At 40.2% G+C, this 17471-nt stretch overlaps 2 long non-coding RNA genes across 4 annotated transcripts in view; one reads left to right on the top strand and one right to left on the bottom strand.

Annotated features, from left to right (window-relative positions):
- The window catches only part of LOC308458357, a 489707-nt gene that overhangs the window by 195184 nt on the left and 277052 nt on the right, over positions 1-17471 (bottom strand). For all 3 annotated transcript variants that reach the window (XR_013977269.1, XR_013977270.1, XR_013977271.1), the window contains one exon: positions 6014-6131. This is a non-coding gene — a long non-coding RNA (uncharacterized lncRNA). The remainder of the gene's footprint in view (positions 1-6013; positions 6132-17471) is intronic.
- On the top strand, positions 1889-10327 carry LOC308458375. Its single transcript, XR_013977306.1, has 3 exons — positions 1889-2044; positions 5398-5534; positions 10197-10327. It is a non-coding gene; the product is annotated as an uncharacterized lncRNA (long non-coding RNA).

The raw sequence follows: 17471 nt of genomic DNA, 5'->3' as shown, positions 1-17471 counted from the left end.
CAGATAACAAAGGTAATTAATAGAAAGAAAATAATTATAACATAGCCAGTTTGGTGTGGGTTAATGAGCACTTAAGAGAATTATCAATTCATTATGTGTTTGTACATCAATAAATCACTGTGTTCCAATCAGTTTACAGCCTAATGGTGAGATCGCAAGACCATTTTCTCACCACAGAGTTGATTGTGGCTGTGTGAGTTGATCCACACTCATACTACACCACAATATATTTCTTGGCAAAGGCAGAAAAGGGACTACAAGACCAGATTCCAATGGCTGGGGGGGAAATATTATAGGACATTTGATCAAAATGTGATCTTCTTTTAATGCTTGTAATACTACCTTTCTTCCATCACTTGGCAGTTTCTCCCAAGCAAGTTATTATGAATGTACACACGAGAGTTTAATCCACACTCTTTTCCAAACTGTGAGAATTCCATACAATGTGACTAGAGAGCTTTAACTTCAAGTCTGCCAATCACCATTTTAAGGAAACTGTGGACATCCCCATAGGAACAAACTCCCAGGGGCCAAGGTCCCTTTGATCTCCTCCCAATAAAAATATTTGAGAGGGCCAGGAGCATCAAAAGTTGATAGGCATTGTCATTCAAATGGTGTGTGCATGCTACATCTTCTGATCAATTATGTGGGGGCAGGGCTTACCTGCCCCCTCCTCAATATTTTATTCAAGTTGGCGCCCCTGGACATCCCTGTTTCCTCAGCTACATAAACCCACACAAGACGTATTGTGTGATCAGGAGTAAATGCAAACCGTCGTCAACATGAAGTCAGTTCTGTAATGAAAGCTACAAATTGCTCGATTAAGATTGACAAGTAGGCAGAGGCCTGTAAAAAGAGAAGTGGAAAAGGAACTCACAAAATAAGACTGATATACGTACAAAGGTGTAATCAGGCAGTGGTTTTGATGACCAAGATAATACATTTGCCATGTCTAGGCTACACAAGATAAAGCACCAGTACAGAAGAAAGCAAGACTGGTTGAGACAGGGCAAATTCAAGAAATGAAGTGCATGGCAGTAAATAAACAATGTAACCAACTCAGACATATGCCCTGCTGTGTTTGGTGCTGATTACTCAAGTTTAGCATTCATAGGACTGTGGCTGAAGTCTATTTGTTGCTGGAGAACCAAGGAGCCCTGTATATACTTATACAGGGACAAGAGAGGATTATAAGAAGGCTGGCACGAGCACACCCATCACTGTGGGTTCACATTGCTATGTATCCAGTTTGCCCCACTGCTAGATTCACACGATGCATTCACATGATGTTAGCCACAACCCTTATCAATCTTGTAGTTCCTTGACAAATACTGCTGTTTGATGTGCTTCTCCCCTCAAACCAGCTTCGATCCAATTAGAAAGCCTAAGCCACAATCACTTGCTCTGCATAGGTAATATTTAGCTTGCCCCTAGCTTTTTTATATGCAGTCAGTTGTGGAGGGGATGACCTGAAATTATTCTTTTTGCTAGAAAGAGACAAAACGGAATTCTAGTGATCTGACCATTATAAGCTACGGTATAAGACTTCACTTATACTCTTCTCTCTAGTTTTTCTCAATAAACATTATTTGTTAGTCTGCAAATAAAGTGACTAGGGGATTTATTTATATATATAAAAAGATAACAGAGCGATATGTATTGCCCTGAGAAGTAATTTCAATTAATTCCTACTGTCACCTCGTCCTAAAACTGGGGGTTCCCAACCTAATTCTTTGATACATTTTGCAGAGATAAATTTGATCATTAGTGTGTGCTACATTTCATTCAGTTACCCGTGTCTGCAATATATATGACAACCTGACCTAATGTTCTATGAACCTCCCTGTTGCCCGGGCAATTAATATTTATAGCAACAGAATACTCATAGGGTTAGCACGATGAACAATTCTGAATTCTTCATGTTTTTATTTACTAGGTGCATCAAATGTTGAAAAACAACCCCGGGACTTGTATAAAGAACAGTTGCTCTCTATGTCTTCTGAAATATGAAGAAGAACGGTGATGGATGGGTGACAAGCAGCAGGTCAGTGCTGAGTGAACTGCTCCATTTCATTCTAGTAACGACATACACAATAGGCCAAGTGAACTGAATAAGACCCAAATGGTCTTACATGGCCAAAATGTTACTTTTAGAAAGCAGCATTTTGGCCCTTGACTTCCAAACAAACATACGAGTATTCAGTGCTGCTATCCATGGTCCCCAAAGAAATCTATCCATTATAGTTTGATGATGCCTTTTTGTGAACTAATCACTTTTCTTACCAGGATACTCATCATTATCCTTTCCATCTTAATCAAGTCTTAAGTTATTATGTGTAGAGGGGGATGGGGAGTGACGATAGGTATGCTAACTCCATTCCATCACTCTCCCAGTCATACACCTATTTGTGGAAAGTGACTGTCAGCAGTGGGGGACAGCATCTTGTGCACTGGTAAAGGCTCTCCACATGTGTTTAAACTCAGGGCGTTTTGGCTCCCTGCTTCAGAAAGTCGCCCTCAACAATCTGGAGAGGGGCTGAAATGATGATGTTCATCCCCACTGGACCTCTTCATATGGTAGCTTGACATTTGATCATAACACTTGAATGGTATGGCTATGCTAGAAAGATGGGACCTAACTCTGAACCCCATCACCCATGGCTAATCCCATTCATAATAGGTGCCTAGGATGACTAAATCCCTATTTGCATAATCACTCCGCGGAAGTAAATGAAATTTGCAATTAATACACAGTTGCTTCTTCATTAAACACAGTAATAACAAATGCGTTGAAATATACTATACTTTGAACAGTGGGCAGAAAAATCATTCTAAAGCTCCATTTGGCTGTGAATGGGTAGACTACTAGTCAAAGAACAAAGTGAGTATTTAGAGAGAATTAGCCACAAATGCTGCTGATTACCAGAAAGTAGGATGAGGGGGGAGGAATCAAAGCCACACCTGCTCCACTCAGGGAAAATGAAGGCTTATTTTGCTGAAGCAATGACTTTTGGTTTGTTATGCAGTCTTGTTTGTAGCCACACAATTGTGAAACTCCTGGCTGCGTGAGTAGGAAACAACATTGGGCTTAAAATGGCTCAATACACTGAATGCTGTTCACAAACAGGCCCTGGTGAAGTTCTGTGGTTTCAACCTTGCTAGCAGCTGATCTGAAAGCCACAGTCGCACCATACATTTAAAGCACTCATATTCTACTTTGGTTTTCCCCAAAGAATCCTGGGAACTGTAGTTTGTTAAGGGTCCTGAGAGTTTTCAGGAGATCCCTATTCCACACACAGAGCTACAGTTACAGTGTGGTTTAATAATCAACTCTGCACTTCAGTGTGCTGTTGTGAAATGTGGTATGGATAAAGTTTGGAAGTGTAACATTAAAGTCTCTTCTTAAGATGCTTCTAGCTACTGAGTTTGAACTGCTGATTTAAAGGGGCATTGGGAGCTTGCACCAAAGATCCATTTTGTCTAGCACTCTGGTCAGCTGAATGTCTTTCGGATGCTACAAGCTGAGCATGAATGCAACATCTCTCTCCTGTTGTTTGTCCTTAGCACCTTCCTAGATCCTGACTTATTGCAAAGCTCTTTCCAAGAGATTGGACTGCAAGAAACACCAGCCCCAAACTCGTGTGTGTGTGTGTGTGTGTGTGTGTGTGTGTAGATGTGCACAGACCTGCATCATTCATCTTCATTCCCTGGACCAACCACCATATTAATACCTGCATGCCTTTATGCCCATTGGCACTCAGGACAGCCTTTGAGAACAATTTCCAAAACTGTTCATTTGTCATACAAGGAGGGACCAGCAGTATGTTTCGATCTATAGGAGCCAACTCCTAGGAGGCAAGGTCCCTTTGCTCCCCCCAATAAAGTATTTGAGGGGGCTGGAGACCCCCCCCCCCAAAGTTGATGGGCATTGCCATTCAAATGGTGTCCATGCACCACAACATGTGATTGATTTTGTGGGGCAGGGCTTACCTCCCCCATCCAATATTTTATTCAAGTTGACACCCCTGCTTCTATCCTAGCACATGCCACAATTAGTGGTCAGGATTGGTTTGCCCATATTGACACTGAATTAGGAATTTATTTTCAAAGATCCTAGCTTACATAAAGCTCAAAATATGTTTTGATGCAGTCATTATTTGACTAGACACTGTGGTGCCCTTCAGATGTTGTTGGATGGCAACACCCATCATCCCTGACCATTGGCCATGCTGGCTGGGGGTGATGGGAGATGTAGTCCAACCACCTCTGTAGGTACCATGTTGGCTAACTTTGAACAAGAAGCTTTCTTTCTAGCATAATTTCATTTTGTATAAACTGAATATATAGTGGTCATTCCACCCTCAATTTAATAGTCTTCTGCCGAGAGGATATTTGGGGAAGAAACGGTGGACATTAGATTTTAACTATTGCCAAAAGAATAACAACAAAAGGCGTTGTTCACCCCAATGTCACAAAACAAATGAATGGGATAATCTATTTGTGCATCAGTACTCTTCATAAACGTGCAAGCTTCACACAGGGCTTGTTTAGTCACCAGACCATTAAGTGTTAACAGCTGTAAGTCTAGGTCTAAGTCAGTATTAGAGTCACACTTCTTGCTCCCCCTCCCCCACAAAAAAATCAATATCTGCAAATAATAAATGAGATCCCGAAGGGTTGAGTTAAGCCCCAACCAGCACCAAGCAACTCTGCAATTGGTCATTGACTCAATAATGCAGGTGAGTGCCACACTGCAGAGCATCTTTAGCATGCTATAGTAGAAAATTAATAGTGTTCAAATCAGGAGTGGGGTTACCCTGAGGATTACATAATAGCTCGGGTGAGAACAAGCACCTCGCTCCAAGAAGTGAAAAATGTCATAGTGCTTCAAAAAGAAAAGAGCTCCGGCATTAGATATAATTTGAGCCATGTGCAATGTTTTCTGTTTTTAACAACTCAAACAATAAAGGTAACACCTTGCATTGTCCATGGCGCTGCTGAAAATACTGTCCAGTAACCCGCATTGCAGTGGTGTCCAAGGGACATTGTACTGACTGTATATCCGGATATTCTCAGCAATAATAATTACAGAAGGGAATGCAATTGTGTGCAATTGTGAGGAGCTCAGAGAACGTGTTAAGTATTACAAAAGAAAGCAGTGTGACAAGCCCCTGCACATGTTCCAGTGCTTAATATACAAAAGGCTACAACCTCACTGATTAGACAGAAAATAGTAACTTTTCACTACATCTACACCAGCACATCTGTGATTACTGTCAGGGAACTAGTATGATAATATCCTCACACCTGCTCCAGCAGAGTGTCTGAAAGGGGAGGTGAAAAGTAACTTGAGGATGAATTACTTATTTATATTTACATTTATTTCTCTTCCAGCAGCAGTCAATGGCACTCATGACTAATAAGCACCTTTAGAGATAACAACTGTATTCCCACAAACTGAAAGAAATGTCAGAAAACTACAGATCAGCACAGCCCAAATATCTACCAATTTGAAGGAAACAACAGATTGCATAGTATGTGATATGCTATCCATTATTCATTTATCCATTTTGTGTGTGTACCAAAGAACACTTTGGACAGAGAAGGGCCCATAGTGTGTGTGTGTGTGTGTGTGTGTGTGTGTGTGTGTAGATAGCACAGTGTGTATAATATCACAGCTTGAACAGACTTGAAGAGAGGTAAGCACTTAGATTTACAAAGTATGGTATTTCCATTACATTATACATTTAGAAGGCAAGTGAAAGCATTTCTCCTCCCTAAAATCAACCCATTCTTTTTTTAAAAAAAACCCCCAAACAATCAAACAAAACAAACTTCTGAGAAGCAATGGGAATCCCATCTTTTACTTACAATAAGAAAAAAAGCACATCTTTGTTAGTAACTTCAAAGCACTGCCTGTAACATGTGTGACACAGGATGTTGAAAGCCAGAATTCAAACAGGGCTTGACAAAAATGAAAATATGGTCACTACCGTCTCAAGTTCAGACTTACCTTCCAAGCTGCCAGAGTCCCATATGTTCACCAAGGCAAGAAACGGCTTACAACGTTCCCCACAGGGCTTCTTGTCTTAAGTAATGTCCAGGGATGTCCTTACCATGCTTGGCACCAGCTGCAAAAATAAAAGACCGGTGTGAAGAATTAAATCCTCTGTTGTTCTACTGCTTTCCCTCTGGTTTGTCTCTCACAGCGACTTGTGCCATACACAAAATGGCACCTCTCTTTCAATGCAGAGAAGTCTGGGTTTATATACCAAGCATGTGTATGCGAGAATACCACAAAACACTAGTTCCTTATCATGCGCTTGTTAGCTTGTCCAATCTATGGCAATCACTTTGGTCCCAGGGGTTGAAAGACACAAGACGCAGGGAAAAAAAAGGGAAGCAAAAGCTGAAGAAAGATCAATACTGCACTGTGAAACAAGAAGTGTAGGCTATTTACTTTTCATTGATCTGATGATGCAGGAGAAACACCTCAGACTGGCATTAAATTGAGGGAATACATCTTCTCTGTGTGTGGGATTTTCACCTCAAGGTCAAGAGAGCCAAACAGAAATTAGAACAAACAGAAACTAATCGCAGGCTTACAATAAAACTATTAATCCACATTACAAATCCACACGGAAACGTAATTAAATATCAGGCTGAATAAGGTTCACAATAAAACAAATGCTGCCAGTTTTTATCGACTTCAGCTTGCACCTGGACCGACCATGGGGGGTGGGGGTGGTTGTGAAATACTGAAATGAAGGCTACAGCAAATTAGTATGGGGCACTGGCACTCAGGCCCAGAGACTGGATTCAAATATTTCAGCCACAGGATAAATGCCTGGAAAGTAATTAGAACCATACATTTGCCTCTTGTGAAGAGTGAAAATGCAACTTTTCACACATACTTCAACATACTTCAACTCAACAAATGAGTCTTTTCCAAGAGGGTATCTATCATACCCCTTTAAGTCATCACTCACTAGTTTCTGAGTAGGCAAAGAAACAGTGAATTTTCTGCTCCAAAATGGAAAGCGTACAAATTCTGCAACAATTACCAATATGATATAAGCTTGCTCCTTGGTTGAATGCAAAATAAACTGGGAAGTTTATCTGAAAAATATTTAGAAATGCTTGGTTTTGTTTCCCCAAGCATGTCCAAAGATCTTACACAACATTTCCAGTACTTCTTCCAAAACTGTTGGAATATATATTACAGGTTGGGTATTGAAAAACATCTGTTAATCCTTTTGTTCTGTTTAATTATTTTGTAGACACCTTTAACCTGGAATTGCATCTTACTCACAAATAGTTGTTCCTCAACATTACATAAGGTATCACATCACTGGCAGCATATTATTTCGGAGGGAAGGAGAAGGGGAATGCAAGACCAGGCCCAAATGAGGGCAGAAAACCTGCCTCTCTTATACAACCACTAAAGATATCGGACAATAATTTTGCTCGCCTTTCTACCTCACAATTCTACCAGGAATTGCAGAAAGACATATATACTTAAGAATTAAAAGTGGGTTTCAAGTTGCAGGTTAGGTCTGAAACAGTTGAAGATTAATACATATCATTTCAACCCTAAGAGTAACTCTTATTTTAGCATCAGCAAAATATAAGGCCCGATAGCCAAAGAAACATCTTTAACAACCGCTAACTTGAAGAGAGCTCATCATGGGTATCAACTTGGAAAAAACCATGTCCAGGGGCTGGCAGCAAGAGTGCGATGAAGCAAATAGTTACACAAATTCCTGATGTCAGCAAGCCTGCTGTTGATAAACTTGTGAACTGTCTTTTTTTTTATGACATGAAGATATATTTTTATTTCTTGGCATTGTGGATTAGATGGGTTTTGAGAAGTGACTTGAAGATGCAGGAAAGCAATTAAAGACATGGAAGGCTAAGGGTAAGCATAAACAGTCACATTTCCCTCAGAAGTGACTTTAGCCAGTCAGCTACAAGCATAGGATCTAGGCATAAAAAGTTACCAACAACAACAAGTAGTAATAGTAGCAGCAGCAGCAGCAGCAGCAGTAGCAGTAGTAGTAGTTCACATTGTGGCTTAGAAAATTGGCTTGGCAGGCCCATTATATCTAGGTAGCACAAACTGGGGGAATGTCTAAACCCACAAAAATGAGTTCCATGTGGCTATGTAGTAAAGCAGTTGTGCAAGATGTGCAGCAAAGCACTCAATCAGCCAATTACATAATTGCATTCCACCACTCAAAACCATTTGAGCTAGTGAATTCCTTGATTAAAACGTTTTGGCGATTATTCTTGTCAGAAAGATGACATTATTTTGGTTTTTCAAGCTGCTCCCAAATCATTACTTGCATGTCTGTTTTGGTTGTGGATTTCTTCTGTCCATATCACTTCCCACAATGGATTCATTTTAGTACCTAATCAAAACCTTTGTAGTAGTTCTTGTTTCAATACTGCTTTCACTTAGCACCATGTTTATGGTTGCCCCAAAGCAGTGGTTTAATGTGGGTTCTGGAATCTTTGCTGGCATTAGGAATGAATTTCGATAGTTTTCACAGTCCATTATTTTGTGTTTTAGTACCAATGTCTGTTCTGTTAACCCCAGCTGGGTAGTTTTTTATTTATTTAATGGATTCTGATGTAAAGTTTTATATATACATTCACACACCTTAAATATCTAGATTTATTTGTTCATATTGAGATCTTTGAAGGAGGTCCTCCTGGTTTTGTTGCCACCTGGGGGAGGTTTCCATTGTGGTACCCAGTTTATGGAATCAACTCCCCTCCATAATAAGGCAAGCACCAACTCCAATGAGTTTCCAATATTTGCTAAATAATTTTTCCCCACCCAGGCATTACTGGTTATTAATCCCAGGCTTATTGAAATAACTGATGGGTCCACTGTGGATGTTGATATGTTTTATTATATTTTATTGCATCCCACTGTGCTGATTTTAGTGGAATGTAAGGTTGTGAGCCACTCTGGAATTATAAAGGGCAGTTTAGAAAAGAGTTAAATAAACAATGTTCCATTGATGCCTAACCCAATTCCAACCCCAGTTCACAGTGCTGGGTTTAACTAGGGTCCTGGGAATTGTGGCACCTATAATTTGGAATGTGCTCCCCTGAAAGGTATGCTTGGCTTCTTCACTTGCTTTTCCTGATCTGAATTGTTCCAGCCTCCCTTATTCATCTACCACTGATATCCTCGACATGTTGATTTTCTTAGGGTTGTATTCAATGTAGTGCTGAGGCCAACATTCCATCAGCACAAGGACCTCTCCTTGTGCAACAAAATGTTCTCCCATTGTATCTTCCCTAAATCTGTTCTGGGGTTTCCCTCCAACTGCTTGGAGTATATCTGGGGATGGTAGGAGCAAGGAAGAAGGGCAAGTCCCTTTGGGCTAGCAATAGTACATGCACAAGTGCAATTATTTTGCTGAATACAGCTCTCAGTGTTTGACTTCATTGATTATAACTTGTATTTTATTTTAATTTTTATGTTTCAATTAACTTTTGTGCACCACTTGGGTGGTCTTTGGATAGAAAAGTGGTAGAAAAATAATTACTGAGTAATTTCTGAGTAATAATAGTCATCATGGACAAAATTTGTTCAAGTCCGTGAAAGAGTACCTTAAGGTAACTTAAAGCACCTTAAGAGTAGCAAAGTACTTTAAAGAGTACCCAAAAATGGAAACCCAAGCTTTGTGCTGTATACATCCCACTGTTGAATAAAGTAGAGTCCTAAAAAGGAGCAACTGCCTTCAGTAGTGGGGACACCAATTCATATATTAAAGGAGTCCACAAACTGAACTTGTTAATGAATAATATCTCAGCAGCTCAAGTTCATCCAACTCCAGTTTCTAAGTATCAGCATTATTTGTTGCTCACTATATCATGTGCTGATAATTTATTTGTTTGCAAGACTGAACAATCAGACAGGCATTTCTCAACTAGTTGTGTGCCCCTTTGAATTCATCATACGCTGAGGGCAAATTTGGGGTCATAAGGATCACCTCTTAGCATCACATGGAAATATTGCTCCATTATTCATTGTTAAAGAAGAACAAAAAGAAAGGGGGGAAAGATGCCAATTCTAGGAAAAATTAGGAAAGTAGCAATATAATGTTTTTTTCAAGAAATGGCATCATGGGCAGGTGCTGTGAATTTTTTACTCTATTTTCTTTGCTTTCTCTTCTTAGGCAAAATAATGAAGAAAGAACAAAGCATCTTCCCCCACAGTGGACTTTTGAAGTATGTAAAATCAAAGGAGTTAGCTGAAATATCAGAGAGAACACAAGGGGGGGAAATAAAACAGTTTTGTTGAAGTATATACAGTTTGTCACAGGTTTATAATGTGAAGGAGGGTAAAGCAATTATTTTATATACATAAAAAGGCATCTAGTAGGAAAGTGTCAAAACATTTACACAGACTAGTAGCACACATTTCCCCCAGACTGGTAGCACACTGAAGAAAAGAAAGTTCATTTTCAAAATGAAAGGTGAACAGGAAGAAAAGATGCCAGTACTTTCATGTTAGAGCGCCTTATGCATTGCATACCTTCCAACACAGCCCAAATCTGAGACGCCACCTTCCAGGTTTGAAATCCCATGCGAGTAACATGGCCCACGTGAGATTGTGGATCCAGAAAAATCACTTTTTTCTGGCACAATAAACAAAAATGCACATTGTGGACCTGAAAAATAGCACTTTAGGAGGTATAGTGCAAAAAACCATGAGCGTTTTGAGGCACCACATGAGATTGTGGACCCAGAAAAAAACACTTTTGGGGGGCAAGAACTTGGCCCCAAATCATGCAAGGGCAGGTACTCCAAATGGCTGACATATTCTTGTGGGGGGAAACGGGCTGTCCCAGTTTTCTGGAGCAGTTCACAGGTATGACATTGCAGTGTCACCGGTGAGAATCACTTTAAAACTGAGCAGCTTAAATCACAAATCAGATCAAATCCCTCTTGTCATCTGGAGCGGGGGGGAGGGGACAGATGCCCTCCCAGATGTGGTTGGACTCCAACTCCCATCAGTCCCAGACAGCAGGGCTGATGGTTAGGGGGATGATGGGGATTGTAGTCACTAGCAGGTGCTGCAGGTGGGATTGTGTCACTGACTTGGTATTGCCAGTTACTGAGAAGGGGAGGGGCAAGGCTGTGGAGAACTCAGGAAGTGGCAGCGAGATGCCATGTTGGGAAGCCAGGTGACCAACACAATCCCGTTCACATTGCCAACCTCTGCAACATCTGAGAGTCACAGGCTCCCCATCACTGCCTGAGAGCCAGTTTAAACATTTTGACTACAGCCACCACCTGGATGCTTCAAATGGTTCCATACAGATGTTATCACCACACCAAATGCTGTTCATGCAGAACACCTCATCATCACACAGTTGGGCCAATGTTTTCCATGCCGACACAAAAGTACTTGAAAGTAGACAAAATGGCTTTAACTTCCGTGTGAGATGCTTCAACTTATCTATTGCCATGTAACAACAACTATCAATTTCCTAACCTTCCGAACTGTATTGTCTCCGATATAAATTTGATAAAGTCTGTCAACAACCACAAAATACCAGCCATGAAGCGGTATTATTCAGCAATCTCATTATATTGTTTCTGTTGTTTGCTGAATATACTTTTCTTTATCTATTTGTATTTGTGGTTTTTGTGAGGCCACCTCTGTTATTTGATGTACATTCTTTGGTTTGTTTTAATTTCCTTTATTGGATTTTGGTGTTGCGCGTCGAGGTCCCCAAGACACCCCCCAAAGAAAAACACAATTGACACTTAATTTTTGTTAAGGTTTTTGGCATATTTTGGCCGCAACTTTATTCAAATTACAGCAATGTGAGTGGTTGCTTAGGCATTGGTAGCACTAACTGACCCCGCACGGGGACAGCTGTGACATTCGCACCCCCCGTGAAGTCAGCAAGGGTAAGTCACCTGGGGAGAGAGACGGGACTGGGAATCATGCCTCACCTCTCCCCAGAATGCTCCCAGGGGCTTGCGTGGCCCTAGACCCTTGCCAGGGGGTTTCGGACAAAAGCATGGGGAGCCCCTGGGTTCCTTTAACGGAAAACCCTTGAAGCAGCAGCAGCATTTTGGAGGGGCAGGCACAGCCAAATCCATACCCCTCCACCAACCAATTCCAAGACCAATGCCTAACCGCAAACCTTACAAGTTGTGACGATTTGCTACGCAGTAGGCAAAAAACCAAGTGGCATACACTAATCAGCCAAATGTACAAAATTCCTACCGGGCCCCTGCCCCAAAGCAGACGACCCCATGACAGGCATAGCACGCAGCTAAAAGAGGAAGTTCGTTGCTGCATGGATTGTATTTAACAAATAGGGCTGTCAATCAACAAATGGCAACATTTAGATTTCCCCAGTAACAGCCCGCCCCTGCTTAACGGATGGCCAAACCATTTGCCTAGCAACAGTTAGGTGTCCTGTCAGCCCCGCCCACAACCTGTGCTCTCCATGAGGGAGAACACACTTTATATGATTATAGGGTTGTAACCTACCCTAGACCTTATGGTGAAGCACAGGTAAGAAATATCTTAAATAGGATAAAATAAATAAATTAGGAAAATACATTGGAATGTACAAATCTGGGCAACCATTGCTCAGGAACCTGTCTCCCTTCTTAAATATAGTTTTTTAAAAATAAATAATAGAAAAAAACAATGAACAAATTGAGCTTCTTCTTGGACAATGAACTGGAGACAGAGTTCAAAAAGAAACCTGGGTCCAAATGTTAATTCAAGGAGGTTGAGATTACTGTTGTGACAATGCTCAGCTATGCCTGTTGTGGTTAGAAAGAGGGGTATAGAAAAGGCCACAACTTGCAAAGAAAAGAAATAAAATCTTTGGTGTTATGTAGCCGGGTAAACGCCCCCGTCTGCTTCTCTGTGTGTCAGTTTCAATATACCCCCAAGGAGTTCCAGCCATCGTAGAAATATGGCTTTCACAAAAATGATAAATGGGGAGCCTTCTACCCCATACAGCTGTCATGCCAAAACAACTGGGAATCCTTATGGCTCTCATTTCTATAGTCATGCCCTGAAAGCCAAATCCAGTTATGCAGCCATCTCCGAATGGCAAATCTTATACCTGGTGGAAAATCAGCTTATTACTGAAAACAAAATAGCTTCAAAAGAACCCCTTTTCATACTCTTCTATATCGTTTAAGTCAGGAGAGGGGGAGGGCGAAACCTGCCAGTGTTAAAGAAAAGAGATGAAATGAACTAATTACTTGCCAAATATCAGCTTCTCGTGTTATTAAGCAATTCGATTGCTTATTATTATTACTCATTATTGCTTAATAAGTTTTCATCTTTTGAGCTCTGCAATATGGTATGATCCTGATGAATTTCAGTAAGGTGGTATGAGATCCATATGGAGAATTTTGGCTGAGCTAAGTTGGCAAAGAAACCCATAGTGAAAGAATGCTCCCATTCATGTGGGGAGACTTGAAGCACCATGGTGCACCTTGGCCACCAGGAGATCTGCAACCATCTAAAAGAAGTGTACAGTTTTTATAGTTATGAGGAAGAGGGTATGACCCGTCTGTCTTTTGCATTCCAGCATAGATGCCGAGGGCTGTTGAAAATTGCTTCTGTAGCCCAAGGCTCTAACGTTCCTACTTGGCTTTCCATGTGGAGCACCTTGATCATGTGTGAAGTATTCATGGCTGCATGCCAAGCTTGCATTGACCCCACATTATCAAACTAACCCCAAACATGTCCCCAAATCCACAGAAACACTTTTTGCCGGCAGCCTTCCATATCACATATGAAGCAGCCCTCAGCCAGGATCCAGCCTGAAATTTTATATAAAAGATGTGAAATACTGTGCTGGGACTAGATTAGTGATGATGGTTAGCTTAAGGCTATGCTCAGACAAGCTTTTGATTGCATTCCGTAGCACAGAATTGGGGATACGGAAAATGTGCTGGGGGAAAGCAGGTAACTTTTTTCCCCAGGACACCCCTGTGCACTCCATCGGAAGCCATCCGTGAAATCTTTGTTCTCCCTGCAGTCGTCCCTGTTAGACATATGGACTCGGAAGCACCCAGTGTGTGTAAACGGCAGGGATCAGAGATGCTCCATTAGAATTCCACAGTGAGCATGATAATTTTCTATGTGTGTTCATTTGGTGTGGGTAAGCTTCTAAAGAAATGAGTTGTGTTTAAGCAAGTTTAGGGGATGAGAGAGGAAAAGAGAGAGTTCAGGAAAAATAGATTTCTTGAGGCAGGCAACCAAGCAACAACCGTATTTTATTTTTAAAAAATCTTCTTCAGCTACTGTTTGGACAGTGGTCTTATGTTAAAATTAAATTAAAATATATTGGGGAAACTTTAATTGCCAAGCGTTAATTAAATAGAAGGCTATTATATAACTTGTAATTGTTTATTGGTTTTGTTGTGTTATCTGAAGGACTTTGCTCAGAATGTGAAGACGGACTCAATCATGAACTTATTAATACTGTGAGGTAACTGAAGTCACTTAGTACTATAGCACTTCTGCTTTTGGAAGGCTTCTTCGTTCCATTCTCTATCTCCAGTTCACCTCAGATATTTTGTACAGGGAGTTTACAGTATGTCTCTTGTACTAAATTACTCATTTTTGATAAAAGCAAGAGCAAGGAGGCAATGAATGGATCATTTTTGCAATCCCTACTTATATTTCTGAATTTTGGCAATGATGAACTTTGAAAAGGTTTGACTAACAATATTCTGCTGCTTTAGCAAAGAAAATGCCTTATAATGAAGGTATTTGTGTGCTAAAACAATAGATTATCCATATTAAGTATTAAAGAAATTATTAAAACTTTAAAAAGTATTGGATAGTAGGACACACTTAAACAAAATTGATATATTGGCCATGACCCTATTAAAGTGAAGCATTTCTATGTCCCACTTTTTTCAGTGGGAGAGAAACACACCTTAAAAAAAATGGAACCATTAAAATCATTGTGATTTTAAATATCTCAACCTATGTGGAATAATCTTAGTAGGTGAAGTCATAGGATCTGTTAGCAATTTATATGTCCCAATAACATATCACTTAAATACTTGTGTTTCGAGATCTTCTCTGCAGCAAAGTTATTATATTGGCTGATCAAACCAAGGGCCCTGATCCAGCTCTAGTCCAAGCTAGTTTCATGAAAATGTGAATCTTCTGCTCAAAGCAATGCAGTGTGGCTATACCGTGACTTGGCTTAGATTAATATTCTGCGCATTCAGTTTAGTCAGATAGTACCCAATCTAGGAAGTAATATATGTGCATAATGTTGTTATTATGAACAGATTCCCATAGCTAGAATAGGATGAGGATGTGTTATAAACAAAAAACAAAAAAGGGGTGTTTTTTTTTAAAAAAACTGATCATCATATTTTCCCAGCTTTTATGAACATTGCAAGTGAAGCGATCATAAAGGAAATAATTTTGCAAAGAGCAGAAGGTTGCATGCTGCCTTCTCAACAATTCTCAGACTGCTAACATTTCTTTCTGAAAAACATACAAAACTGTTGAAACCCATGCTAAGCAAGTTAATTGCACATTCTGCATATTCCTCCTAGAAAATATGTTATACATTTGACAGCTCCAGTATATACTATATTATATTCCTTCCTATGTGTTAGTAGGATGGAACATGGCACAATAAGAAGAGAGAATCTTATTATTATTTTTAAATAAATAAGTAATGTCATACTGATAGCTCTATACGTACTGTTGCTATTTCGATTGATCCTTTATACAGCAGTCCTTTTTCTAAAGTAATTTTCACCTTGAACCTAGCAAATGCCTACCAACTTTGGTTGAAGTTGGTCATTATGACTCTCATTTTACAAATGGGGTGTGTGTGTCTCCAACTGAAAGATTTTGTTTGCCCAAGGTCATGTGATGAACACGGAGACGAGCAGAGGATGATTGTCTACTGAAATGTTGGCATCTGCCTGAGCTTCAGATCAGCACAATTCTCCTCAACGCTGTACAGTGGTACCTCGGGTTACATACGCTTCAGGTTACATACGCTTCAGGTTACAGACTCCGCTAACCCAGAAATAGTACCTCGGGTTAAGAACTTTGCTTCAGGATGAGAACAGAACTCATGCTCCAGTGGTGCGGTGGCAGCTGGAGGCCCCATTAGCTAAAGTGGCGCTTCAGGTTAAGAACAGTTTCAGGTTAAGAACGGACCTTCGGAAGGAATTAAGTAACCCAAGGTACCACTGTATGGGACAAACTGATCTCCTCTGTAGTGATTTGCAGCTACTTCAACCCAATCTGGGCAAGGCATAAATTGACCCAATTTGCTTCAGGATTTGGCTGAATCTAGTGCACAGCCCTAGATTTAACTGGACTATTGCCAGTCTAACCTAAGCATCATGTTACAGGCATTGCTTCTGCACATACAGTCTATCATGGAGTTTTCAGGGAATTGCACCATAGTATGCATTGTAGTTCTCCAGTTAAGTAATGTGTACAAAATGCATACACTATAATGAAGTTGCATATATTCGGGGAAATTGCTTTGCAGAAATGCGTACATTAGGCAAAACTGCGTACAAAGATTTGTATATCAGGATAAATTCATATGGGGACTCAAGAAGAAGAAGAAAGCAAAATGATGTGGAGGACTTAAGAGTAGAAGAATGAGGAACCAGAAATGAAATATGGTTGGGGCTATCAGCTTTGAGAAACTTGGTATTATGATTAGGCAGGGAAATAGTATGACCAGGTGCACAGCACTGTCATACTGACAGCTGCAGCCATTTGTTTGGCAGATCCTGTGTATAAGATCTCTAAATTTCTGGGTATGTAAAGAACAGACCTAAGCAATTCCTTATATTCCAGCACAACAGCCTAAAAGCAGAGGGAGGGGCCCCCCTAATCTAACTTTCCTCCCATAGAAGAAAGGAAGGAGAAAGAGGGTAATGTACAGCAGGAAAAAGCAACCCTTATGGTCTAGCTCTGTACCACTTGCAATCAAAAATGGATATATTTCATCATTAACATCTTGGAATTAATGAAAAAACAGAATTTAAGAAGTGGTGGCACAAAAATGGTAAAAAGTTTTATGCTGTCAGGAAAAGGAATAGCTCTAACATTCTCAATTAATTTGTGATTACTAGTATTTCATTTTCTTTTAAAAACGTCCTCAACATAATGTCATGATTTAAGACTTTTTATGAATTAAATATATATTTCCGGACAATTACCAGGTTCATTGTTAATCTAAGCCCCTCAGACAATGTGTCTTTTCTAATAGCCATGCCAAGGCCTTGATTTAGTAATAAAGGAGATGTGAAGAGTCAGACATAGGGGTTTAGCACTAACGTCCATTACAACATGACCCAGTGGAAGTAAAAAATATGATTGTACTAGACCTGGGATTAAATCACAGCCCAGTGGCTTAATAACTGGTTAAATATGTAAATAGCACTGCTCTGGATTCATG

The sequence above is a fragment of the Podarcis pityusensis genome, assembly GCF_964106645.2.
Source record: "Podarcis pityusensis genome assembly, chromosome: 11".
NCBI classification, from domain to species: domain Eukaryota; kingdom Metazoa; phylum Chordata; class Lepidosauria; order Squamata; family Lacertidae; genus Podarcis; species Podarcis pityusensis.
Note: the sequence above shows the minus strand (reverse complement) of the source record. Positions and strands in the feature narration are given on the sequence as shown.